The sequence below is a fragment of the Trichomycterus rosablanca genome, chromosome 17, assembly GCF_030014385.1.
Source record: "Trichomycterus rosablanca isolate fTriRos1 chromosome 17, fTriRos1.hap1, whole genome shotgun sequence".
NCBI lineage: Eukaryota > Metazoa > Chordata > Actinopteri > Siluriformes > Trichomycteridae > Trichomycterus > Trichomycterus rosablanca.
Window position 1 is genome coordinate 19,309,962 of NC_086004.1, and position 27,268 is coordinate 19,337,229.

The 27,268-nt window shown below is 37.4% G+C and overlaps 2 long non-coding RNA genes across 2 annotated transcripts; both read left to right on the top strand.

Moving 5' to 3' along the window:
* Positions 1-8,205: 8,205 nt before the first annotated feature.
* Positions 8,206-18,288, top strand: LOC134331900 (uncharacterized). The gene is made up of 3 exons (XR_010015182.1): positions 8,206-8,263; positions 11,597-11,653; positions 18,226-18,288. It is a non-coding gene; the product is annotated as an uncharacterized LOC134331900 (long non-coding RNA).
* Positions 18,282-20,781, top strand: LOC134331901 (uncharacterized). Its single transcript, XR_010015183.1, has 2 exons — positions 18,282-18,325; positions 20,240-20,781. It is a non-coding gene; the product is annotated as an uncharacterized LOC134331901 (long non-coding RNA).
* The last annotated feature ends 6,487 nt before the right edge of the window (positions 20,782-27,268 follow it).

Genomic DNA, 27,268 nt, shown 5'->3' on the forward strand with positions numbered 1-27,268 from the left:
TGACATTGTACTGTGTCCAGAATTTTCTATTCTCTTCTGTGATCTATGTAAAAATTAATAAATAAATGACCAAGGGTTTTAGTAATATCAGTTTATTCATATAATCCTATAATTCTTGAACAGCTTTAATACTATTTGTTGATCACAGTATCCGAAGAGAAAAAGTACAACTGTACAAGTGTCTTGTAAACCACAAATGAAGTATTATTGTTAGGAATGTATGCAGATTCAGGCATCATGAATCATTCTTGCTTGCCGCAATCTCTTTGAGATCGGACTAGAAGAAAAATGTTAGAGAACAATGCGCTCTCTTTAGTAATAATTAAGCTGATGGCCTATTATGCTGTATTGCAAATCAATACGTGCAGTCCCTGGCGCTGCCTGAAGTGGGGAGGCTTGGCGCTGCTCCAGGTCCCGTCTCGTGCTGTGAATGAGCAGATGCAGGTGCATTGTAACTTGCTTCGGAATGGGGGAGAAGGAAGAACAGCCTGGCGACAATGGCAGCGGTCCTCTCCAGTGTAATTGTGTGTGAATGATCATTTGAGGAAGGCTTTGCTTTTGTAACGCAGGTGCTCTCCATCTTCCTTTGTAATTTATTTTGTTTGCTGCAGATTGCCATGCTTTACTGTGTGTACATCTGTCACTTGCCTTTCATCTTGTGTTTTTTCTTTTTTATATATTTACATGGGGCAAAGAAATACAAGATATGTCAAGCATGACATTAATCTGTATTTATTCAGGTCATTTTTGTCATTACAAATCATACGTAATTGTTTAGGGTTGAGAATAATACATTTAGTCCGGTGGGTAGCACTGTCACCTCACAGCAAGGAGGTCCTGGGTTTCCCAGGGGGATCAGTCCTTAGTCCTAAGTGTGTGTGTGTGTGTGTGTGTGTGTGTATGTAACACGCTGGAGAGGTTCATCACAGGGCACACACTCACACCAAGGTCAGGGTCTACCCACAGCACTATACATTGAGCCACAAGTGCCAGATGCTGCAACAACAACTCTGTCGAGGGATACAGAGAATAAGACATGTACAACCCCAAATCAGAAAAAGTTGGGACAGTATGGAAAATGCAAATAAAATAAAAATGCAGTGTTCCTTACATTTACCTTAACTTTTATTTGATTGCAGACAGTTTGAACCTGAGATATTTCATACTTTATGTTTTATCTGCTCAACTTCATTTCATTTGTTAATATACCTCTATTCTTGCATTTAAGACCTGCAACACATTTCAAAAAAAGTTAGGGCGGGCTCAATTTAGTGCTAGTAATGAGGTGAAAAAACTAAATAATGACGTGATTTCAAACAGGTGATTGTAATCAGGTGATTGTAATCATGGTTTGGTACAGAAGCAGCATTTGTTTGTCAAGAAATGCAGGAGAAAGTGATTGAAATGTTTAAAAACAATGAACCTTAAAGAAAGACTGGAAGGGATTTGCATATTTCTCCCTCTACAGTGCATAATATCATTAAGCGATTCAAGGAATTGAGAGGAATTTCAGTGCTTACAGGACAAGGGCGCAAGCTTAAGCTGAACGCCCATGATCTTCGATCCCGTAGATGACACTGCATCAAGAACCGCCACTCAACAATATCTGATAACCACATGAGTGAGGGATTACTTTGGCAACCTTTGTCAAGCACTACAACACAGAGTTACATGCACAAATGCCACTTAAAACTTTACTGTGCAAAAAAGAAGCCTTATGTTTACCATGTCCAGAAGCGGCGTCAACTTCTCTGGGCTCAAAGGCATCTAGGATGGATCGTCACACAGTGGAAACGTCTATTGTGGTCAGATGAATCAGCATTCCAGATCTTTTTTTGAAAAAATTGACGCTGTGTGCTCCGGACTGAAGACAAAAAGAACCATCCAGACTGTTATCATCAACAAGTCCAAAAACCAGAGTCTGTCATGGTAAGGGGTTGTTTCAGTGCCCTTGGCAAAGGTCATTTACACTTCTGTGATGCAGCATTAATGCAAAAAAGTACATTAAGATCTTAGAGCAACATATGCTGCCTTCAAGACGTCATCTTTTCCAGAGATGTCTACACATTACAAAGGCATGGCTGAGGAAGAAGATGGGCAAATGGGGCAAAATAAGAGCTGAAACATTAAATCACTTGGTGTCTTCGGTGCCAAAACGTTTTTTAGTGTGGTGAAAAGGAATGGCAACATTACAAAGTGGTAAATGCTTTACTGTCCCAACTTTTTTTGGAATGTGTTGCAGACCTGAAATCCAGGAATGGATGTTTATTAATAAATGAAATGTCAGCTCATCATCTAAAACTCAATCCCAGCAAGACAGAGATGTTGCTCATTCCCGGAGATCAGTCTCTAACCCAGGACCTAGTCATTTCTCTTGATGACACCCAGATCAGACCATCTGATAAGGTAAGAAGCCTTGGTGTTGTCCTGGATAACCAGCTGACCTTCTCTCCTCATATAGCCAACATGACAAGATCATGCCGGTTCCTCCTCTACAACATCAGGAAGATTCGTCCATTTCTCTCCAGGGAAGCTACCCAGATTCTGGTGCAATCACTTGTAATCTCACGGTTGGACTACTGCAACTCCCTCCTGGCAGGAGCTCCCATGTCCACTATTAAACCCTTACAACTCATTCAAAATGCAGCTGCCCGTCTGGTTTTTAACCAGCCCAAACACTGCCACATCACCCCACTGCTACGTTCTCTTCACTGGCTTCCTGTAGCTGCACGCATTCAGTTTAAAACACTGATGCTCGCCTACAAAGCCAAAAATGGACCAGCCCCAAGCTACCATCAAGGTCTAATCAAACCCCGCTCTGTACCACGCAACCTCCGAGCCACTAGTCTCGCTCGACTTGAGCCTCCACCCAGGACTAAAGGAAGACAAGCATCAAGGCTCTTCTCTGTCCTAGCACCCAAGTGGTGGAATGAACTTCCTCTGTCTGTCCGAACATCTGAGTCTCTTACTGTCTTTAAAAAACGATTAAAAACCCACCTTTTTACTAAGCAGTTAAGCTGACTTGTACTTATTTACTAACATTTTTTTCCATTTCCTAAAAAACCCCCAAAAAAACCAAGAAAAAAAAACAAAACACTGGTTCTAACAGGTTTCAGCAGATTTGTGTTCTTCGACTGTTGTTTACTATAACTTGAGAAATGTAATGTTTACTATGGAAGCACTTCTGTAAGTCGCTCTGGATAAGAGCGTCTGCTAAATGCAGAAAATTTATATGTAAATGTAAATGTAATGAAGTTGAGCAGATAAAACATGAAATATCTCAGGTTCATCCTGTCTGCAATCAAATAAAAGTCAAAGTAAATGTGAGAAACTCTGTGTTTTTTTATTATTTGCATTTTCCATACTGTCCCAACTTTTCTTGATTAGAACGTTCTTGTTTTTTTTTTTTATTATTATGTAATTTGAAGAAAAAAATATATATATAATCAAACCTAAATAAAGAAAAAAGTGTATTCACCTCATTTCATATGTACGAAATATATATTTACATTGTAAAGTTTCTGCTCTGTTTACCCTCCAGTTTGTTTGCTAGGCATCACTCTGTTTATCCGCTTTAATTCCACCATTTTTCAGTCTATTGGATGTTGTGTAGTTGTCATCAAAAGCCGCCTCTCCATGAAAGTTCTAGTGTTTTGAAGAAGAACTGAATCGGCATTAAAAATTAAATGGTATATTGCAAAACATCACTTCACAGATTCGGGCAAGTGTAGGAGCAGATGTTTCTCCAGTGATCTGTAAATAAGTGGAATTGTAGATAAAGACAGAGAGCAGGCTGTTAAAAATGCAGGAAGCAGCCGAGCCCACTTTAAATTGGCAGCAGGAAATAGTGAACGTACTCAAACTGTTATGATGCATACTGTATTTCTTTTTTTTTTTAAACCCTCTTTGCAAGTCTTATGTAAACACAGTTTTAAAGAAAACTGCAAAAGGAATTACTCATTATCAAGAAATGCTAAAAACAAACATGAATTCAAGAATAAGTTAGAGAGGATAGTAAGTTTTTAGGAGTCATGAAGGCCTCGGGTTATGATTTGACTAGCTCTGCTTCACAGTGCCGCCAGGTGCTGCAACAACAACTCTGTTTTCTACTTAGGACACCGGAACAACCGGTGGAGGGATACTGAGAGTAAAACATGTATTCTACACTCAGTATGTGTTTAAAGCTCTCTGTAGAAATTCACTGCTTTAAAGTACAAAATAAATAAATACATAAATAAATCATTAATAATAATAAATAATAAATAAATAAAAAATAATAATGATAATAATAATAATAATAATACATTTTATTTATATAGCGCTTTTCAAGATACTCAAAGACGCTTTACATAAGACAAATAATCAAAACAAATACGTACATACACCATACAAATCATAGTACAAAATCAAAATAGTACATCAACATCAAGAATAATTAAGATAAAAACAAAGAGAGCAGCATAAGACAGTTCATTAAAAATTAGCTAAATTATGAGAGAGAACAACAAATATAGAACAATTTCTTAAAATTAGACAGAAACAGGACAGATTTACATGCAATCAGGAAACTGAAAACTTTACAAGTTTTAGGATCTAGGACTTCACATTTCTGTCGTGATCTAAGTATAAAAACTATTAAAAAGAATAGCAAAAATAAAAGCATTTATTTCGTGTTGTTACAAGTTAAATGCCATATTGAATAGATGAGTTTTGAGAAGTGACTTGAATTTGGACAGGTCAGGACAATCTCGTAGGTGTTTGGGGAGAGCATTCCATAAAGATGGAGCAGCTATGGAAAAGGCCCTGTCACCCCAGGTCCGGTGCTTGGTCCTAGAGGGTATGGACAGTAGGTTAGCCTCAGAAGAGCGAAGGCTACGGGAGGGAATGTGCTGATGGAGCAGGTCGGTGAGGTAGGATGGGGCCTGATTATGGAGAGCTTTGTGAGTGAATAGAAGAATTTTGAATTGAATGCGTTGAGCAACGGGAAGCCAATGAAGTTTTTGTAGAACAGGTGTAATATGATCATGGGAGCGAGTATGAGTAAGGAGGCGAGCAGCTGAATTCTGGATATACTGAAGTTTTTTTAGGATTTTGTTAGATGTACCATAAAGGATGCTATTGCAATAATCAATTCTGGATGTAATAAAAGCATGAATCAAGGTTTCGGCGGCAGAAAAGGAGAGTGATGGACGTAGACGTGCTATGTTTTTTAGATGAAAGAAAGCAGTTTTGGTGATGTGATTTACATGGCGGTCAAAAGAGAGGTTGCTATCAAAAATTACACCAAGATTTCGGATGTTAGAAGACGGAGACAAAGTGTCATTATCAATGGTAATTTGAAAATTTTTTGTGGTTTTTGCCAGGGATGTAGGACCTACAATGATCATATCTGATTTTTCACAGTTTAATTTGAGGAAATTAGCTTTCATCCACAATTTCATTTCAGTGATGCAATTTGTCAGAGTGGAGTGAAGTTCAGTATTAATGGATTTGGAGGAGATGTAAAGCTGAATATCATCAGCATAGCAGTGGAAATGTAAACCATGCCGACGTATGATGTCACCAAGGGGGAGCATATAAAGAATAAACAAAAGGGGACCTAACACTGAGCCTTGGGGAACGCCTTGGGACAGTGGAGCAATGGCAGAACTACAATTGTTGATATTAACAAACTGTTGTCTGTTTACGAGATATGACCTTAACCACAAAAGGGCAGTACCAGTGATGTTGACAGAGGATTCAAGGCGGGACAGAAGAATGGAGTGATTAATGGTGTCAAAAGCTGCAGTAAGATCAAGGAGGACGAGAATATTAATTTGTCCAGAGTCTGAGGAAAGAAGAAGGTCATTTGTGACTTTGAGGAGGGCTGACTCAGTGCTGTGCTGGGGGCGGAAACCAGACTGAAATGATTCAAATAGATTATTGGAATTTAGGTGATCTTTGAGCTGTGAGGCAACAACACGTTCCAGTATTTTCGACAGAAATGGAAGATTGGAAATGGGCCGAAAGTTACTCATAATGTTAGAGTCAAGTCCAGGTTTTTTAAGTATGGGAGTAACAGCAGCCAATTTGAGTGATTGAGGGACTGAGCCAGAACTAAGAGAGGAATTGATTATCTCTGTGATAAGTGATGAGATAACTGGAAAACAACCCTTAACAAGTTTTGATGGAGCAGGATCCAAAACACAAGTGGAGCTTCGCATCCCTGTTAAGATCTCAGATAGGTCCAAAAGAGACACAGGTGAGAACTGAGACAGAGGCTGGGTAATAAATTGAGATGAGATAGGCGGAGAAACAGAGATGACAGGGGAAACTGTCAGAAAATTGTGGATATTCTCAACTTTTGTTTGAAAAAATGAGAGGTAAGAGTTACACTTGTCAACTGTAAAGGAATTGGTAGTATTGTCAACTGGTTTGAGAAGTTTATTTATTGTGGAAAAGAGAGTCTTAGGATTTGTTGATCCAGCATGTATGAGTTCGGAATAGTAAGTGGATCGGGCTGCCGTAAGAGCGTCTTTGTAATGTTGAAGATAATCAGAATAAATCTGATAATGTACTGTTAGACCGGTTTTCTTATAAAGTCTTTCAAGCTGGCGTTTACGGGATTTCATTTGGTGAAGCTCAATTGTGTACCATGGTGCGGAATGACTAAATGAAACAAATTTGGTTCTCAAAGGAGCCAGCTCATCAAGACATGAGGCGAGTATGTCATTATAGTAATCGACAAGGTCAGATGAATTACTAGACAGTACAGGACAGACAGACATCTTTTTAACAAGAGAATCTGAGAAAGCAGAGGGAGAGATATATTGAAGATTCCTGAAGGATATTTTACGTTTAGCTCTAGTGATGGGCCTAGTGACCTCAATGTCCATGATGATTGTCAAATGATCAGAGACAGTAAGGTCATGGCTGGACGGCTGATGAACTAGGACACCAGTAGAGCAGACAAGGTCAAGAGTATGACCTTTTTTATGAGTTGGAAAATGTATATGTTGTGTGAAATTAAAACACTGTAACAATTCCAAAAATTCCCTGGCAAATTTACAGTTGTTGTCATCAATATGGATGTTAAAATCACCCATAAGCAGTACAGAGGATGAGAGGGCACTAAGCTGGGTTAAAAAATCTGAAAAATCAGAGAGAAAGGAAGCGTTTGGCTTTGGCGGACGATAAACTACAGCAGTGACCAGAGGAGTAGGCCCTGACAACTTGAAAGCCAGGTGTTCAAAAGAAAGAGCAGCAGGAAAAGACAAAGTGGTTATTTTAATATCATCCCTATAGACTGCAGCAACACCACCACCTCGCCCTTCCATACGAGGTTCATCAATATACGAGTATCCCATTGGCGTGGTCTGATTTAACGTAAAATAATCCAAGGGTTTATGCCAAGTTTCAGTGAGACAGAAAAAGTCTAGTTCACTGTCAGATATAAATTCACTAAGTACAGTACTTTTTGTGTTGAGTGAACGAACATTAAGCAATGCCATTTTCAAGTGGTATTGTTGTGTAGTTGGCTGTGAGGAACGAGGAAGAGAACGGAGATTTGCTAAATCCACTCCGCGTTTCCTATCCCACTCCGTGGACAGCGTTGTCATGGAGACTACACCGCTACTGGTGTGCAAGGCAGCAGCGCTCTGATGACGTGTTTGCGGAGCGACAGTGCGCACGGCTGACCAGAAGGATGGAATAGCGTTACCGTTTCGAAGATAAACAAGCTTTCTCCGGGAGCCCCTGTGAATATAACGAGGCCGGCGAAGGAGTCCAAGCTGTTTGATGACTGAAATACACGATGGAGTAGTGCAGTTGTTGAACTTCCTCAGCTGGTCAACGGAATAGTTCAACATCGTGCCGATCCCAGGAAAACTCATCCACCGTTCACCACCGGCCGCAGACGCGATGTAGAGTAGAAAGAACAAAAAGTATCAAAAGCACAAATAAAAGTATCAAAAGTAACATAAAAGAAATAGATCCACAAGGTGTGTAAAAAGATGAAAACGAAAAACGATAAAAATACAATAAAATACGGTAAAATACGGTAACGGTAGCGGCAGCCAAATGCGCCAGCGTCCACCATCACCATGGCAACTCTGAATGAATAATAAATAATAAATAATAATAATAAATAAATGACAAAAATTAATGAATTAATTAATTAATTAATTAATTAATAATCAAATAAAAAGCATTTAGTTAGAACCAGAGAACACATGTGCTAATCTGTGACCCTCCACAGCCATTAAGGACTACATTGGGAGGAGAGGTAAGAAAAAAACTCTTGGCAAGCCAAACAAAAAATATATAGCAAACATTGATATATATGGAATAAAACTGATATATATATATATATACACAGTGGGAGAAATAAGTATTTGATCCCCTGCTGATTTTGTAAGTTTACCCCCTTACAAAGACTTGAACAGTCTATAATTTTTATGGAAGGTTTATTTTAACAGAGAGAGACAGAATATCAACAAAAAATCCAGAAAAAAAACATTAAATAAAAATTATAAATTAATTTGTATTTAATTAAGGGAAATAAGTATTTGATCCCCTACCAACCAGCAAGAATTCTGACCCCCACAGACCGGTTATGTGCCCATGAGGCACACAAATTAGTCCTGTCCCTGTATAAAAGACTCCTGTCACAGAATCAGTTTCTTCCGTTCAAATCCCTCGACCAGCATGGGCAAGACCAAAGAGCTATCAAAGGACGTCAGGGACAAGATTGTAGACCTGCACAAGGCTGGAATGGGCTACAAGACCATCAGCAAGAAGCGTGGTGAGAAAGAGACCACTGTTGGTGCGATAATTCGAAAATGGAAGAAATACAAGATCACAGTCAATCACCCTCACTCTGGAGCTCCATGCAAGATCTCACCTGGTGGGGTAAGAATGATTCTGAGAAAGGTGAGGTCAGTCCAGAATTACACGGGAGGAGCTTGTCAATGATCTCAAGGGAGCTGGGAGCAGAGAAATGCTGGATATGACCCCAAGAACACCATCCCCACTGGGCATTTCTCTGCCTCCAAACACGGCGAGTGGAGTTGATGCCAAAGAGCTAAATTTTGGTCTCACTTTGGAATATATCATGAAATTTGATATACATGGAATGAAAATTGATATATAAATAATGAAACTTGATATATATAAAATGAAACTCGATATATATTGAATGAAAACTGATATATACAGTGTATCACAAAAGTGAGTACACCCCTCACATTTCTGCAAATATTTTATTATATCTTTTCATGGGACAACACTATAGAAATAAAACTTGGATATAACTTAGAGTAGTCAGTGTACAACTTGTATAGCAGTGTAGATTTACTGTCCTCTGAAAATAACTCAACACACAGCCATTAATGTCTAAATGGCTGGCAACATAAGTGAGTACACCCCACAGTGAACATGTCCAAATTGTGCCCAAAGTGTCAATATTTTGTGTGACCACCATTATTATCCAGCACTGCCTTAACCCTCCTGGGCATGGAATTCACCAGAGATTACATCACGGAGCTGGTGGATGTTAGACACCTTGAACTCCTCCACCTTCCACTTGAGGATGCGCCACAGGTGCTCAATTGGGTTTAGTCCATCACCTTTACCTTCAGCTTCCTCAGCAAGGCAGTTGTCATCTTGGAGGTTGTGTTTGGGGTCGTTATCCTGTTGGAAAACTGCCATGAGGCCCAGTTTTCGAAGGGAGGGGATCATGCTCTGTTTCAGAATGTCACAGTACATGTTGGAATTCATGTTTCCCTCAATGAACTGCAGCTCCCCAGTGCCAGCAACACTCATGCAGCCCAAGACCATGATGCTACCACCACCATGCTTGACTGTAGGCAAGATACAGTTGTCTTGGTACTTCTCACCAGGGCGCCGCCACACATGCTGGACACCATCTGAGCCAAACAAGTTTATCTTGGTCTCGTCAGACCACAGGGCATTCCAGTAATCCATGTTCTTGGACTGCTTGTCTTCAGCAAACTGTTTGCGGGCTTTCTTGTGCGTCAGCTTCCTTCTGGGATGACGACCATGCAGACCGAGTTGATGCAGTGTGCGGCGTATGGTCTGAGCACTGACAGGCTGACCTCCCACGTCTTCAACCTCTGCAGCAATGCTGGCAGCACTCATGTGTCTATTTTTTAAAGCCAACCTCTGGATATGACGCCGAACACGTGGACTCAACTTCTTTGGTCGACCCTGGCGAAGCCTGTTCCGAGTGGAACCTGTCCTGGAAAACCGCTGTATGACCTTAACCACCATGCTGTAGCTCAGTTTCAGGGTGTTAGCAATCTTCTTATAGCCCAGGCCATCTTTGTGGAGAGCAACAATTCTATTTCTCACATCCTCAGAGAGTTCTTTGCCATGAGGTGCCATGTTGAATATCCAGTGGCCAGTATGAGAGAATTGTACCCAAAACACCAAATTTAACAGCCCTGCTCCTCATTCACACCTGGGACCTTGACACATGACACCAGGGAGGGACAACGACACATTTGGGCACAATTTGGACATGTTCACTGTGGGGTGTACTCACTTATGTTGCCAGCTATTTAGACATTAATGGCTGTGTGTTGAGTTATTTCCAGAAGACAGTAAATCTACACTGCTATACAAGCTGTACACTGACTACTCTAAGTTATATCCAAGTTTCATGTCTATAGTGTTGTCCCATGAAAAGATATAATGAAATATTTGCAGAAATGTGAGGGGTGTACTCACTTTTGTGATACACTGTATATAAAATGAACCTCGATATATATAAAATGAACTCGATATATATAAAACGAAACTCGATATATATTGAATTAAAACTGATATATATAAAATGAAACTCGATATATATAAAATGAAACTTGATATATATAAAATGAACCTCAATATATATAAAAAGAAACTCGATATATATAAAATGAAAACTGATATATATATATAAAATGAAACTTGATATATATTGAATAGAAACTGATATATATAAAATGAACCTCGATATATATATAAAACGAAACTCGATATATATTGAATGAAAACTGATATATATATATAAATGAACCTTGATATATATGGAATGAAACCAGGGCCAGCGCTAGGACACCCGATTTTCTCACTGTCCCTCCAAGTGCAACGCAAGCAAAGGGGTTGGTCATCAGTTTTTTGCTTCAAATCCTAAAACTGAAAAGGTTTCAGTTTTCAGTTTTGTTTCAAATATCAAACAAACACAAATTGAAAAATGGCTCATATTTTAATTTTCAGAAATCAGCATTTCTATCAGTTCAACCGGATATAAACGCGAAAGCGTGTTCATGCGCTGACATTCGTATATTATTATTTAGACAGTGTAAATCAAGCACAATTGTTAAAAAAAAGTAATAATAATGTGACTACGCGTCCCCTGTTGTTCTGACTTTTGTGTTTGTATTTTTATATTATATATATATATACATATATATATATATATACTGTATATACTGTATATATACAGTATATATATATACACCGATCAGCCATAACAATAAAACCACTTAAAAAGCACTTTGTAGTTCTACAATTACTGACTGTAGTCCATCTATTTCTCTACATACCTTTTTAGCCTGCTTTCACCCTGTTCTTCAATGGTCAGAACCCCCAGAGGACCACCACAAAGCAGGTATTATTTAAAAACAAACATAAATTCAAGAATAAGTTAGAGATGAATAGTAAGTTTTTAGGAGTCATGGAGAAGGCCTCGGGTTATGATTTGACTAGCTCTGCTTCCCATAAAAACAATCTTCTCTGGAAAGGCAGGCTCATCCACACGATGTGCTGCCCTCCACATATTTAATGAAATTTCTGACAATTGTTCTCCAATCAGATTAAGTGCTTGTTTAAAATGCAAATATGTTCTTGTTTCTGACATGCTGTAATTAAACAGAACAATGTTCTATTTTTCCCCTGCTGTAACATGGCCCTCATCAAGGGCTTTGAAAACGGGACAATAATTGACCACCTGGTCTAGTTACAGTAGCTAAATTTATTAGAGCCTCTATCTCTATAGAAAATCAATGTGGAATTGTATGCACTGGAAAGGTTTGGATTTATTTTTTTCTAGCTGCCGTGTAATTAGCTTGACCCGAGTGACAGATGTTGAGGATTTAGTATGTTGTCATTATGTTTGCCATAAAAAATGTCATTTGCTTAGACTGCTGGAATTTCTGCTAATTTTATTTAAGCTAAAAATATTATTTGTTCTTGAAGGAAAGAGCCCTTAATTGTCAGTGTTGAGATGCAGCACTGTATTACTATTTTAGTACAGTAATGTGTCAATATTGCTACAGATCTGAAGATTTTTTTACTACAAAGTAGGTACAATTACCAAGCTTAGTAAAATAACAGTCTGGATATATACAGTGTATCACAAAAGTGAGTACACCCCTCACATTTCTGCAAATATTTCATTATATCTTTTCATGGGACAACACTATAGACATGAAACTTGGATATAACTTAGAGTAGTCAGTGTACAGCTTGTATAGCAGTGTAGATTTACTGTCTTCTGAAAATAACTTAACACACAGCCATTAATGTCTAAATAGCTGGCAACATAAGTGAGTACACCCCACAGTGAACATGTCCAAATTGTGCCCAAAGTGTCAATATTTTGTGTGACCACCATTATTATCCAGCACTGCCTTAACCCTCCTGGGCATGGAATTCACCAGAGCTGCACAGGTTGCTACTGGAATCCTCTTCCACTCCTCCATGATGACATCACGGAGCTGGTGGATGTTAGACACCTTGAACTCCTCCACCTTCCACTTGAGGATGCGCCACAGGTGCTCAATTGGGTTTAGTCCATCACCTTTACCTTCAGCTTCCTCAGCAAGGCAGTTGTCATCTTGGAGGTTGTGTTTGGGGTCATTATCCTGTTGGAAAACTGCCATGAGGCCCAGTTTTCGAAGGGAGGGGATCATGCTCTGTTTCAGAATGTCACAGTACATGTTGGAATTCATGTTTCCCTCAATGAACTGCAGCTCCCCAGTGCCAGCAACACTCATGCAGCCCAAGACCATGATGCTACCACCACCATGCTTGACTGTAGGCAAGATACAGTTGTCTTGGTACTTCTCACCAGGGCGCCGCCACACATGCTGGACACCATCTGAGCCAAACAAGTGTATCTTGGTCTCGTCAGACCACAGGGCATTCCAGTAATCCATGTTCTTGGACTGCTTGTCTTCAGCAAACTGTTTGCGGGCTTTCTTGTGCGTCAGCTTCCTTCTGGGATGACGACCATGCAGACCGAGTTGATGCAGTGTGCGGCGTATGGTCTGAGCACTGACAGGCTGACCTCCCACGTCTTCAACCTCTGCAGCAATGCTGGCAGCACTCATGTGTCTATTTTTTAAAGCCAACCTCTGGATATGACGCCGAACACGTGGACTCAACTTCTTTGGTCGACCCTGGCGAAGCCTGTTCCGAGTGGAACCTGTCCTGGAAAACCGCTGTATGACCTTGGCCACCATGCTGTAGCTCAGTTTCAGGGTGTTAGCAATCTTCTTATAGCCCAGGCCATCTTTGTGGAGAGCAACAATTCTATTTCTCACATCCTCAGAGAGTTCTTTGCCATGAGGTGCCATGTTGAATATCCAGTGGCCAGTATGAGAGAATTGTACCCAAAACACCAAATTTAACAGCCCTGCTCCCCATTTACACCTGGGACCTTGACACATGACACCAGGGAGGGACAACGACACATTTGGGCACAATTTGGACATGTTCACTGTGGGGTGTACTCACTTATGTTGCCAGCTATTTAGACATTAATGGCTGTGTGTTGAGTTATTTTCAGAAGACAGTAAATCTACACTGCTATACAAGCTGTACACTGACTACTCTAAGTTATATCCAAGTTTCATGTCTATAGTGTTGTCCCATGAAAAGATATAATGAAATATTTGCAGAAATGTGAGGGGTGTACTCACTTTTGTGATACACTGTATATATGTTTTTTTTTTTTTTTTTTTTTTTCTTTATGCATTTTCTCCCCTTTTTCTTTCTTTATAGCGCGTCCAATTGCGTCATGCTTCCTCTCCACCAATGCCGATCCCTGCTCTGATTGAGGAGAATGAAGCTAACCCATGCCCCCTCCAACACGTGGGCAGCATGCTGTATGCATCTTATCACCTACACTTTGAGGAGTGCAGTGCAGCTCAGCACTGTGTACGGAGAGACACACCCTGAGAGCACTCTTTTATCATCTCTGTGCAGGCGCCATCAATCAGCCAGCAGAGGTCGTAATTGCACCAGTCATGAGAGGGAGACCCTATAGACTTAGTCCCGCCCATATCTGAACAACAGACCAATTGTTGTTCATGTAGCCGCTCAGCCGTAGACAGCAAGCAGAGCTGAGATTCGATACGATGTATTCAAGATGCCAGCTCTGGTTCCAGCGTGTGTTTTTACCGCTGCGCCGCCTGAGCGGCCGCACAGTAAGGTTTTAAGTGGCATTTGTGCATGTAACTCCATATTGTAGTGATTGACAAATGTTTGCCAAAGTAATCCCTCACCCATGTGGTTATATCAGCTATTGTTGAGTGGCTGTTCTTAATGCAGTGTCGTTTGAGAGACAGATGATCACAGGCGTTCAGCTTAAGCTTGCACACTTGGCCTTTACACACTGAAATTCCTCCAGATTCCTTGAATCGTTTAATAATATTATGCACTGTAGAGGGAGAAATATGCAAATCCCCTCCAATCTTTCTTCGAGTGACAGATGTTAAAGATTTAGTGTGTTGTCATTATGTTTGCCATGAAAATGTCCTTTCCTCAAGCTGCTGGAATTTCTGCTAATTTTAAAATAATTAAAAGAAAAAAATAATCATTATTTATGGCAACAGTTGTCTCTGGAGCTCACCTGTAAACTTTTCCAAGTCCATTTTAATTACAAGATGACAGTTCTGACCTTGATAGGTTAATCTTCTTTAATTTTGTATTATTTAAATATAGAGAACATCAAAGTGATGAATTTATTTATTTATTTAAAGCATAGCTGCATGTCATATCCCAACAATAATAAATAAAATTATAAAATAATAATAATAAAAAAATAAAATTATTATAATACTTCTCCTTCTCCTTCTCCTTCTCCTTCTCCTTCTCCTTCTCCTTCTCCTTCTCCTTCTTCTTCTTCTTCTTCTTCTTCTTCTTCTTCTTCTTCTTATTATTATTATTATTATTAGTAGTAGTAGTAGTATTGGTATTATTATTTAAAATAGACTAAAATATAAACCAGGTCACTAACTAATATAATAATAATAATAATAATAATAATAATAATAATAATAATAACAAAACAACAATTATTATTATTATTATTATTTTTATTTAATGTAGACTAAAATATAAAACAGGTCACTTATATATATATATATATATATATATATATATATATATATATATATATATATATATATATATATATACAGTGTATCACAAAAGTGAGTACACCCCTCACATTTCTGCAGATATTTAAGTATATCTTTTAATGGGACAACACTGACAAAATGACACTTTGACACAATGAAAAGTAGTCTGTGTGCAGCTTATATAACAGTGTAACTTTATTCTTCCCTCAAAATAACTCAATATACAGCCATTAATGTCTAAACCACCGGCAACAAAAGTGAGTACACCCCTAAGAGACTACACCCCTAAATGTCCAAATTGAGCACTACTTGTCATTTTCCCTCCAAAATGTCATGTGACTCGTTAGTGTTACTAGGTCTCAGGTGTGCATAGGGAGCAGGTGTGTTCAATTTAGTAGTACAGCTCTCACACTCTCTCATACTGGTCACTGAAAGTTCCAACATGGCACCTCATGGCAAAGAACTCTCTGAGGATCTTAAAAGACGAATTGTTGCGCTACATGAAGATGGCCGAGGCTACAAGAAGATTGCCAACACCCTGAAACTGAGCTGCAGCACAGTGGCCAAGATCATCCAGCGTTTTAAAAGAGCAGGGTCCACTCAGAACAGACCTCGCGTCGGTCGTCCAAAGAAGCTGAGTGCACGTGCTCAGCGTCACATCCAACTGCTGTCTTTGAAAGATAGGCGCAGGAGTGCTGTCAGCATTGCTGCAGAGATTGAAAAGGTGGGGGGTCAGCCTGTCAGTGCTCAGACCATACGCCGCACACTACATCAAATTGGTCTGCATGGCCGTCACCCCAGAAGGAAGCCTCTTCTGAAGTCTCTACATGAGAAAGCCCGCAAACAGTTTGCTGAAGACATGTCAACAAAGGACATGGATTACTGGAACCATGTCCTATGGTCTGATGAGACCAAGATTAATTTGTTTGGTTCAGATGGTCTCAAGCATGTGTGGCGGCAATCAGGTGAGGAGTACAAAGATAAGTGTGTCATGCCTACAGTCAAGCATGGTGGTGGGAATGCCATGGTCTGGGGCTGCATGAGTGCAGCAGGTGTTGGGGAGTTACATTTCATTGAGGGACACATGAACTCCAATATGTACTGTGAAATACTGAAGCAGAGCATGATCCCCTCCCTCCTGAAACTGGGTCGCAGGGCAGTGTTCCAGCATGATAATGACCCCAAACACACCTCTAAGATGACCACTGCTTTATTGAAGAGGCTGAGGGTAAAGGTGATGGACTGGCCAAGCATGTCTCCAGACCTAAACCCAATAGAACATCTTTGGGGCATCCTCAAGCGGAAGGTGGAGGAGCGCAAAGTCTTGAATATCCGCCAGCTCCGTGATGTCGTCATGGAGGAGTGGAAAAGCATTCCAGTGGCAACCTGTGAAGCTCTGGTAAACTCCATGCCCAGGAGAGTTAAGGCAGTTCTGGGAAATAATGGTGGCCACACAAAATATTGACACTTCAGGAACTTTCACTAAGGGGTGTACTCACTTTTGTTGCCGGTGGTTTAGACATTAATGGCTGTATATTGAGTTATTTTGAGGGAAGAATAAATTTACACTGTTATATAAGCTGCACACAGACTACTTTTCATTGTGTCAAAGTGTCATTTTGTCAGTGTTGTCCCATGAAAAGATATACTTAAATATCTGCAGAAATGTGAGGGGTGTACTCACTTTTGTGATACACTGTATATATATCATAATAATACAATAAAAAAATAAAAATAATTATTATTATAATTATGATTAATATTATTATTAGTAGCAGTAGTAGTGGTATTGTTATTATTATTACTTAATGTAGACTAAAATATAAAAGAGGTCACTAATTAATATAATAATAATAATACTTATTATTCTTATTATTATTATACATAATATAATTATTATTTTTCCATATTACATATAAATACCCCATATAAAATATATTACTATATTTTCCCAACTGACAACCGCAAACTATATAAAAAATATATATTACGCTCTATGTACACACACAGTCATACATAACTGATTGTATATTCATGTTCATTTCTGTGGCTCACCTGAATTCATTGATATTCTGTGACAGTTCTACAAAAATTAATTTAGCAATTTTTCTTTTTTTTTTTGGCATTTGATTAAATTATGGTGCCATCAGTTTATTAGAACACTGGCACATGGGAGCATACTCGGTGCAAATGTTTCATTTGTTACATTTGGTTGATTCCAGTATCATCTCGACCCATGTGCTTAGAGGGAGCTTTTGTGGCATCAGAGAGCGTTTTAATCACAGGATCAAGTCATTTGGTGGCACAACTCAGTGGGCCGTACAAGCCAGTCTCTACCCCCACTCGCCCGATTTCCAGTGATTAATACATACAAGCTGTTTCTGCAAAGTACAGCAGCATGAGAGATGAACCCTGCCTTGTCTCCAGAGTCAGTTTATAATTATTATATTGTGTCTCAATTTAACTCAATCAGAACAGCCTCTCACAGTGCAGACCGTGTACGAGCCATGTGGGACCTGCGTCTGATGAATCTGGAGCGTTCAGTTGTGCGAGGAAAATGAATTGGATTAAAATATTTGATAATCAGTTTCTTTGTGCGTTCAACCTTGCATCTTTAAACTCAAATCCCTCCCCTTTGCTTTTCACCCCAGTTCCACTGGACCCCTCCTTGCAATAGTGTCAGAAGACAGATTCTAAATATTTCCTCTGTTTCACAGTCGAGGTGTCAAGCCCCGGCGTTGATTCATTTAACATAATCACTGTGTTCTAATGGAACGGTTAATACCAGAGTGACAAGTGCGTTTCTTTCCTGTAGGAACCCAATCACTTCACCACAACTCTGAGGTGATGAATGTGTAATTACCAAGTTTGACAGACCTAGTGCAGCTTTGTGTGTGCATGTGAGAGAGGCTGAGGTGAGAAGCTGCGTACATCCAGATTCACACTCTTGGCCTTCATTCACAAAATACTATAATGACATATAGAAAGTCATATATAAACACAGATTGCTGTAAGTTTAGGGTATAGCACCCTTAGCGTATCTCTAATTGCTAATTATGAATAACCATTCATATTTACACTTGTTCAGTAATGTATGTAGTGTAAAGTTTCCAAACCATTATTAAGATGGACCCAATGACATTTAGGACTTTATCATTTATGGCTGTTGATCTAATTCAATTAGATCTAATTATGAAAGGTCACATTTTACACAAATACATTATATCACTGTTTTTAATAGGAAAAAAGTAATTGGATAGTAATATAGAAATTACATAGATAGAACAAATAATAATAACGATAATGATAATAAAAATAATGATAATAATAATAATAATAATAATAATATGATAATAAAATAATAATAATAATAACAATAATAATAATAATGATAATAATAATAATAATAATATTTATAATACTATTATAATGTATTATTTTTATTATTATTTCTTTAATAAAATATGTAATTTCTATACCTATCTAATTACTTCATTAATTTTTTTTATAATAATGATAATAATAATAACAACAACAATAATAATAATATAATGTATTATTATTATTATTATTATTATTATTATTTCTTTTATAAAATACATAATTTCTATATCTATCTAATTACTTTTTTTATTAAGATGTACTATGTAGTGTATTTGTGTAATATGTAACCATTCATAATTAGATTTAATTAACAGCCATAAATAATGTTCTAATAATAAGATAAATGTTATCAGGTCCATAACATTTGTTGTTAAATAACTATTAATAACTGTATTAATTACATTATAATAAAAATAATAATAATAATAATAATAATAATAATAATAATACGCTGGGGTGGCGCAGCAGTAAAGTACGCTAGCACAACAGAGTTGGGGTTTTGAATACATCGTATCGAATCTCAGCTCTGCCTTCCGACTGGGCTGGGCGGCTGCATAAACAGCGATTTTGCTGTTGTTCATAGGGGTAAAGTCAAATCATAGGTCCTCAAACTGGTGCAACTGCGGCCCCTGCTGGCTGACTGATGGCGCCTGCACAGGGCTGAGTAATGATGCTGATGGGGGTGTGGCCCTCTGTACACAGTGCCGATTGGTGTGTGAACTCGACTCGTGCAGGTGGAAAATGCAGTCTGTACTGACTGTACATGCCGGAGGGGGCGTATGTCAGTTGAGAGGCGTCCTCAGTCAGCGGTGAAGGGTCCAATCAGTAGAGAGGATGCAATCGGGGTGATTGGACATGACTAGATTAGGGGAGAAAAATTGGGGGAAAAAGTTGAAAAAAAAAAAGAAATAATAATAATAATTTTCAGTTACTTTTATATGTTATATATGTTATACCCCTACAGACACACCCAACTGGCCAAAAGCACCACTGGGGATTTGAAAGCTGATACAACATAATATTATTGAAAATAAATTCTATGCTTTTAACTATGTGGCTCATCTGCTGAATAAATTTGGCCTTCTGAATTGCTATTTTGGCCAGCAGAGGGGTCTCAGAGGTGCCTCATAGATATTAATTTGCTTCAGATAAAAGTTTGTCTAAGTTTTCTTGCCAACCCCTATGTTGGTGCACTTGCTTTTCTCTAAAGCTGTGATGCTCTGCCGCTCAATCAGTGCTGCGTTGTTTTTTTATAGCTTGTCATGTTATGACATCAAGTTTTCATTTCTGCACTATCCCTGTTCTGTCCACTTTCGTCTTTGTTTGTTATTTTGTTTCAATTAATTTGGTCTTTTTGTTAGTGTTTTTTTTTAGTATTTAATGTTATTCTTCCCTGATTACACATTTGCACTTTGTTCTGCACATCTGCATTTCCATTCTCACAGGTGAGTAGATTCGCCTCATGACTCAATAGCGAGGTGCTTTCAGCCTTGTTACGAACTGACCTCTGCAGGGACTTGAAAGCTCTCTTCATCGCTGATTGACTTCGATATGCCAGACCAGCGTGATCTGTCTAAGCATGTGGAATGAGAGTGAAAGCAAGCCTGAGACACTACAAGAACCGAGAATGAGATGCGGAGAGGTTCGAGATTGCCGTGGCTATGTGAGAGGGTGAGATGCTAATAGACAAAAAAAAAAAAAAAACATGCATGCTGTTTGACAGAAGTGGCCTATTCTGACACCTGCAGCCTTTCTGAACCCTGCGACAGTGGTGTCATGACAGGCCTCGCCTCCCACTCAATCACGGTGCTGCTAATCACATGCTAATAAATTAGCTCCTGTCCTTGGGTCATATCCCCCATGCTATCAGCAAACATCTACGGTGTCACTTATCTTTTTCTCACCCTCTAAAATGAAGAAAAAGCTGTGACGTTTGTAGTAGCTCGGAAGAGTGTTAAGATTATAAATAAAGACAGATTTTTTTTGGTTCTCTTGTTTTATAGACATAGTAAAAACACACAGAATGCACAAATTGTGAGTACTGGATAATCTTTAACATTATTAATAAGGTCTAAAATTATTTATCCAGACTCCCAGTTTCTCTGCACACCGGGGGTTTAGGATTTAATTTCTAATGTTTTGCTTCAGTGTTCTGTAGAGCGCTAATTTTCAGAATTGATCACTGCCTCATAATCACAAGATTTTAAACCATATTTTTCTTTTCTTTTTTCTATGTTTTTAGAGAAACATACAGTATATGGACAAAAATATTAGAACCCCCCTTTATTAACTGAATTCATGTGTTTCAGCCATTACAATTGCTAACACATGTAATAAATAAATCATAAAAAGTAAATGATATCCTTCCAGCTTTCCAGCACCAGTTTAGGGAAGGCTCCTGACCTCAGGCCTGCTGAACAGCTTTGGAATCAACTGAAACATCAGTTGAGGCTTTTTTGACCACCATCAGCACACCTAGCCATACAAATGGGCACAAATTCACACAGGCATAGTTTAAATTTATTGTGGCCTTCTCAGAGGAGTAGCTGTTGTTATAGCTGAAAAGATCAGATAGAGGTCACTTAATTTTAATACCATCTACAGTTAGCCTTCAGTATGTCAATGTTATAAGAGAGCACTAAATGTGCTAGAGGTTTTTATCCTTTTATTATTTATTTTTTTATAATAAATTTAAAGTATTTTTTTTAAGTAATTTTGATATCTTTATCTTTTAATATGTTAATCTGTTTTTATTAAAGTAAATTTAAAGTAATTTAGAAAGTATTTTTATATATCTTACCCTGAATTTAAATATCTCTTATCCCATTTATGTACTTTTAAAGTAATTTTAATATATCATCCTGTTTTTTTTTATTTCATTTTTAAAGTAATTGAAAAGCATGTTTTAATATTTCCTACTCTGAATTATAATATATTTTACCCTGTTTTTATTTCATTTTTTTAAGTAATTTTAAAGTAATTTTGATATCTTTATCTGTTAGTGTTAGCCTGTTTTTATTTTACTTTTAAGTAGATTTAAACTAATTTAAGTTTTTTTTTAAAATATCTCTTACCCTGTTGTTTATTTTATTATTTTAAGTAAATTTAAAGTCATTTTTAAGTACTTATTAATATATTTTAAACTTTTAATATTTCTTACCATTTTTTTAGTAAGTAATTATTATTTTTATTTTATCTCCTACCCTAAATTTTAAAATCTCTTACCCTGTTGTTTATTTTATTATTTTAAGTACATTTCAAGTAATTTTTAGGTATTTGTTAATATCTCTTATCTTGACGTGTAATATCTCTTACATAATATCTCTTATCTCTTAAGTAATATAAAAGTTTTTTTTTTAATATTTAAATTTGCAATTTTAAATTATTTTTTATATATTTTACCTTGAATTTTAATATTTCTTGCCCTGGTGTTTATTTAATTATTTTAAGTACATTTAAAGTATTTTTTTTAAATATGTGTTAATGTCTCTTATCTAGATAGATAGATAGATAGATAGATAGATAGATAGATAGATAGATAGATAGATAGATAGATAGATAGATAGATAGATAGATAGATAGATAGATAGATAGATAGATAGATAGATAGATAGATAGATAGATAGATAGATAGATAGATAGATAGATACTTTATTGATCCCGAAGGAAATTAAAGACTTTTCTTGACTTTTCATCTCTTACCCTGTAAATTTAAAGTAGTTTTTAAGTTTTTTTTATATTTCTTACTTTATTTAAATTTTATCTTATTCCCTGTTATTTTTTAAGCAATTTTTATTGTTTTAAGTATTTTCTCTTGTGATTTTCTACATCAACATTAAACACACCAATGTCTTCAATGCTAAAATGACCAATCTGTAATTTTTCAAAAACCACAAACCGTTGATCTTTTGCAAGAATTAAGTGCTGAGTACAAACACGATGCTTTTGATACAGAATATGAATTATAACACGCCTGGCTTTGAATCAAAGTAATTATTATACCTTTGTGTTGCTCTGTAAAAGTGCTGTATCATCAGCCGCCGTTTGGGCGAGCGTGGGTTCGTGCGAGTTACTCACTGACTTGTGCCGCCAAGTCTGAGATGTTGTTTGATTTGAATATCCATAATTACTACAGATGTATTTAAAAGGCGTTATAATAAGCATTTGCTGAAACTTTAAAAAATGCTTTATGATGAGCGTGGAACTTTAAACGTGTGCATCGTTGAATAGTGTTTAAATGTATTCATCAGGGCAATTGAATAACGCCCTGGTGTACTGCTGTACTGATCAGAGAGCGGCTTCTACTCAATGAAGAGTAACTACGATTAGCACTAGTCTTCTCCTGGATTGAATTTCAGGTCATCGGTCAAGCCATTTAAGCTTGTTTTGATGGGTTTTAATCTTTTGGTGATTTTATTTATACACGACTACATGGGGATGTGAGGATACATTTACCCTCGCCCATCTGCTTTTTATTTTAATAGTTGCACATTGAATTAGAATTGAATTCACATTAGTTTATGGCATACTTGTGCCTTTATTACTAACCTCAGACTAAATAATAATACACTATTCAGTCATAACATTAAAACCACCTCCTTGTTTCTACACACATTGTCCATTTTATCAGCTCCACTTACCATATAGAAGCACTTTGTGGTTCTACAATTACTGACTGTAGTCCATCTGTTTCTCTGCATGCTTTGTTAGCCCCCTTTTATGCTGTTCTTCGATGGTCATGACCACCACAGAGCAGGTACTATTTGGGTGTTGGATCATTCTCAGCACAGCAGTGACACTGACATGGTGGTGGTGTGTTAGTGTGTGTTGTGCTGGTATGAGTGGATAAGACACAGCAGCGCTGATGGAGTTTTTTTTAAACATCTCACTATCACTGCTGGACTGAGAATAGTCCACCAACCAAAAATATATCCCATGGGCAGGGTCCTGTGACCACTGATGAAGGTCTAGCAGATGACCAACTCAAACAGCAGCAATAGATGAGCGATCGTCTCTGACTTCACATCTACAAGGTGGACCAACTAGACAGGAGTGTCTAATAGAGTGGACAGTAAGTGGACACTCATACCAGCACAACACACTAACACACCACCACCATGTCATTGTCACTGCAGGACTGAGAATGATCCACCATCTAAATAATACCCGCTTTGTGGTGGTCCTGTGGTGGTGCTGACCATTAAAGAACAGGGTGAAAGCAGACTAAAGTAAGTATGTAGAGAAAAAGATGGACTTCAGTCAGTAATTGTAGAACTACAATGTGCTTATATATGGTAAGTGGAGCTGATAAAATGTACAGTGAGTGTAGAAACAAGGAGGTGGTTTTAATGTTATGGCTGATCAGTGTATATAGAGTAAGGGACAGGTACTACTATCTTATATCTGTCCAAGTAGATAAAAGAAGATGCTATAGGTAAATTATAGTTAGAGTGTACAGAATTAATAAATAAGCAGTGTTTTGCTTATGATAGCAGCTTTCAAATGCTCAGACTGCATCTGAATCTAAAAGAACACTAACCCCATCTAAGCGTGTGCCCAGTCAATCTCTAAAGCTCTATTTGCTTTGTATTTAATTACCTGTAAACCCAACAACAGCACAATTTTGTCTAAGCCCAGTTCCTATCAAAAGGCCCTTTAACGTGTGTTTTTTCTGCACAGACGGCCAGTGTTTCTGCACTTTTTTTTTACTTCTTCTCGGGAGAATTCCTCACCACACACCGGAGAGTTTCTCATAACTTCAACACCAATAAAGAAGGAACCATCTGTCCATTACCATTCATATGCAATGTTGCAATTTTAGCCTTTCAGCCTATTTACTCTTTTTTTTTTACGGGTTTGGAGTTTTCCTGCTGGTCATACAGTATATTGATATTCAGTCTGGAACAAAATTTAAAATGTCATCCCTAGGCATTTCCTCTCTGAGAATCAGTCCTTTCTCTATAATTTCCATTGAAATTTGGTGTGCAAATGCAGTAATAGACACATTTATAAAATCAAAAGGATTCAATTTTCTTTTCAATCACACAACAGTATGAATAGCTTTTTCTATTGAACCTAACAACGAGGAGCCATTACCACACGCTAAAGGATGGGTTGCCTTCACTTGCTTTTTTTTTTTTTTTCCTGAAAGTGTGTCAAACAATTTCCTTGCGTCTTCACATTTGTTCCGGGCTAACGGGGGCCTGTCAAACAGGTTTGTTCCTAATTTGTCAGGCGGAATGTGGTTTTTATTTCAGTCGGTGCGGAGTGATCAGCGGCGCTCGTGTATTTATGTGTATTTTAATGCAGATCGTCGGTCGCGGTAATACATTAACTCCGATGCTTTGCTGATGACAACTGAAGGCGTCTAATTGCGGCTGGTAAATTATTTGGAAAGCAAGATGTGCGTCGCAAGTCATTGACTCCTGCGTACTGGGCGTGCAGGACGCAGTGATGGCCAGTGCAAATGGAGGAAAGTGGTTGAAAATGAACATTTCTGCCTCGGTAGTGTAATGGCTCTGTCGCTCTACTGAAAGGTTATGGTAAATGACTGGAATTTATGACTTCCTTACATTTTATTTATTCTTCATATCACTCTGTGTAGTCTGCTTTTACTTTGTTATGATGGAGATGGCTATTCAGGTACACTATATGGACAAAAGTATTGGGACACCTGTTCTAATGTTCGAATTCATGCATTTTAGCCATAACAAATGTTTAAAAGTATACTTAATCTATTTTATAAGGGAATTGTATGCTGCTAACCTTGCAGTAACAGTTTGGGGAGGGTGCTTTCATGTTCAAGCATGACTGTCCCTGCCCCTGATATGAAAAAAAGCTTGGCCTGCACAGAGTCCTGATCTCAGCCCCACTGAATACTTTTGGAATGAACTGGAACATCAATTGTGGCTTTTTTGACCAACATCAATGCCCAGCCTTACAAATGTTCTTTTGACTAAATGGACACAAATTCCCACAGTTTTGTTAAAAAAAAGAGATATGAAAGCTGATTTATTTATTCATTTATTTATTTATTCATTCATCCATCCATTCATTTATTCACTTATTTATTTATATATTCATTCATTCATTCATTTATTCACTTATTTATTTATTCATTCATTTATTCACTTATTTATTTATTTATGTATTCATTCACTCATTTATTCACTTATTTATTTATTTATGTATTCATTCATTCATTTTTTATTCACTTATTTATTTATTCATTCATTTTTATTCACTTATTTATTTATTTATTTATTTATTCATTCATTTATTTACTTATTTATTTATTTAGTTATTCATTCATTTATTCACTTATTTATTTATTCATTTTTTATTCACTTATTTATTTATTCATTCATTTTTATTCACTTATTTATTTATTAATTTTTTTATTCACTTATTTATTTATTCATTCATTTTTATTCACTTATTTATTTATTTATTTATTTATTCATTCATTTATTCACTTATTTATTTATTCATTCATTCAGTTATTTATTTATTTATTCATTCATTCATTTATTCACTTATTTATTTACTCATTCATTCATTCATTCATTTATTTATAGGATGTCCGACAAGCTCATGGTCAGTTGTCCAAATACTTTTGACATAAAGTGTATTTTCCTGTTTGCTGTACCGCTGTTAACATATTTTTAAATAGGCCTCTCTCAGTATGGATTGATTATGCTAATGATGTTGTGCTTTTAAATCGTCAGTGGACTTCATTTAAATGAATCTTGACAACACAGAACCCCCATTCACAGCAGAAATGAAGATTTTCCTCTGTCCAGCTAATCTACAGACTGCACTCTAATACGAGTGTCCTGCTCATCTGAAGTAATTAATCAGTTTTCACACTCCTCTGACCCACTGCCGAGCAGGGCTCGCTACTCACGCAGGCACACATCTGAGCAGATGGGCTGCGATTTGCAACACATATGTTTTTTACATCCGACCATCGGGAATTTTAATTATAGCCACCCGTTCCTTTTTTTACAATGAAAGAAGCCCAGCGTTGCCACATTATCTATTTATTTACAGTGCTAGCGAGAAAGTATTAGGATAAATATTTCATTAAGAATATTAATGTGGCCAGTTCCAGCCTTCAGTTTTGATGAGCAAGTTATTTAATGGTTTAGGGACAAACTGTCAATCAGCACTTTTAAAAGAGCAGCTTGTGGGTAGATCTAATCATTTAATTTGTTTGTGTGTTATTGCAAACATCAGCTTTATTGAAAAACAAACAACTATTAATTTGTATTAATGAGGTATAAATAGGGTTTATTTTATTATTTTATTTTATTATAATATTTTTAATGTTGTGTATGCATTTTGCCAGCTACATATTTAGAATTAATATCCATCCATCCATCCATCCATACATCCATACATCCTGCTATCTGTCTATCCATCCATCTATCCTATTTAGGGTCTGATTCTCTATGGCCAAAGGCAGGAAACTC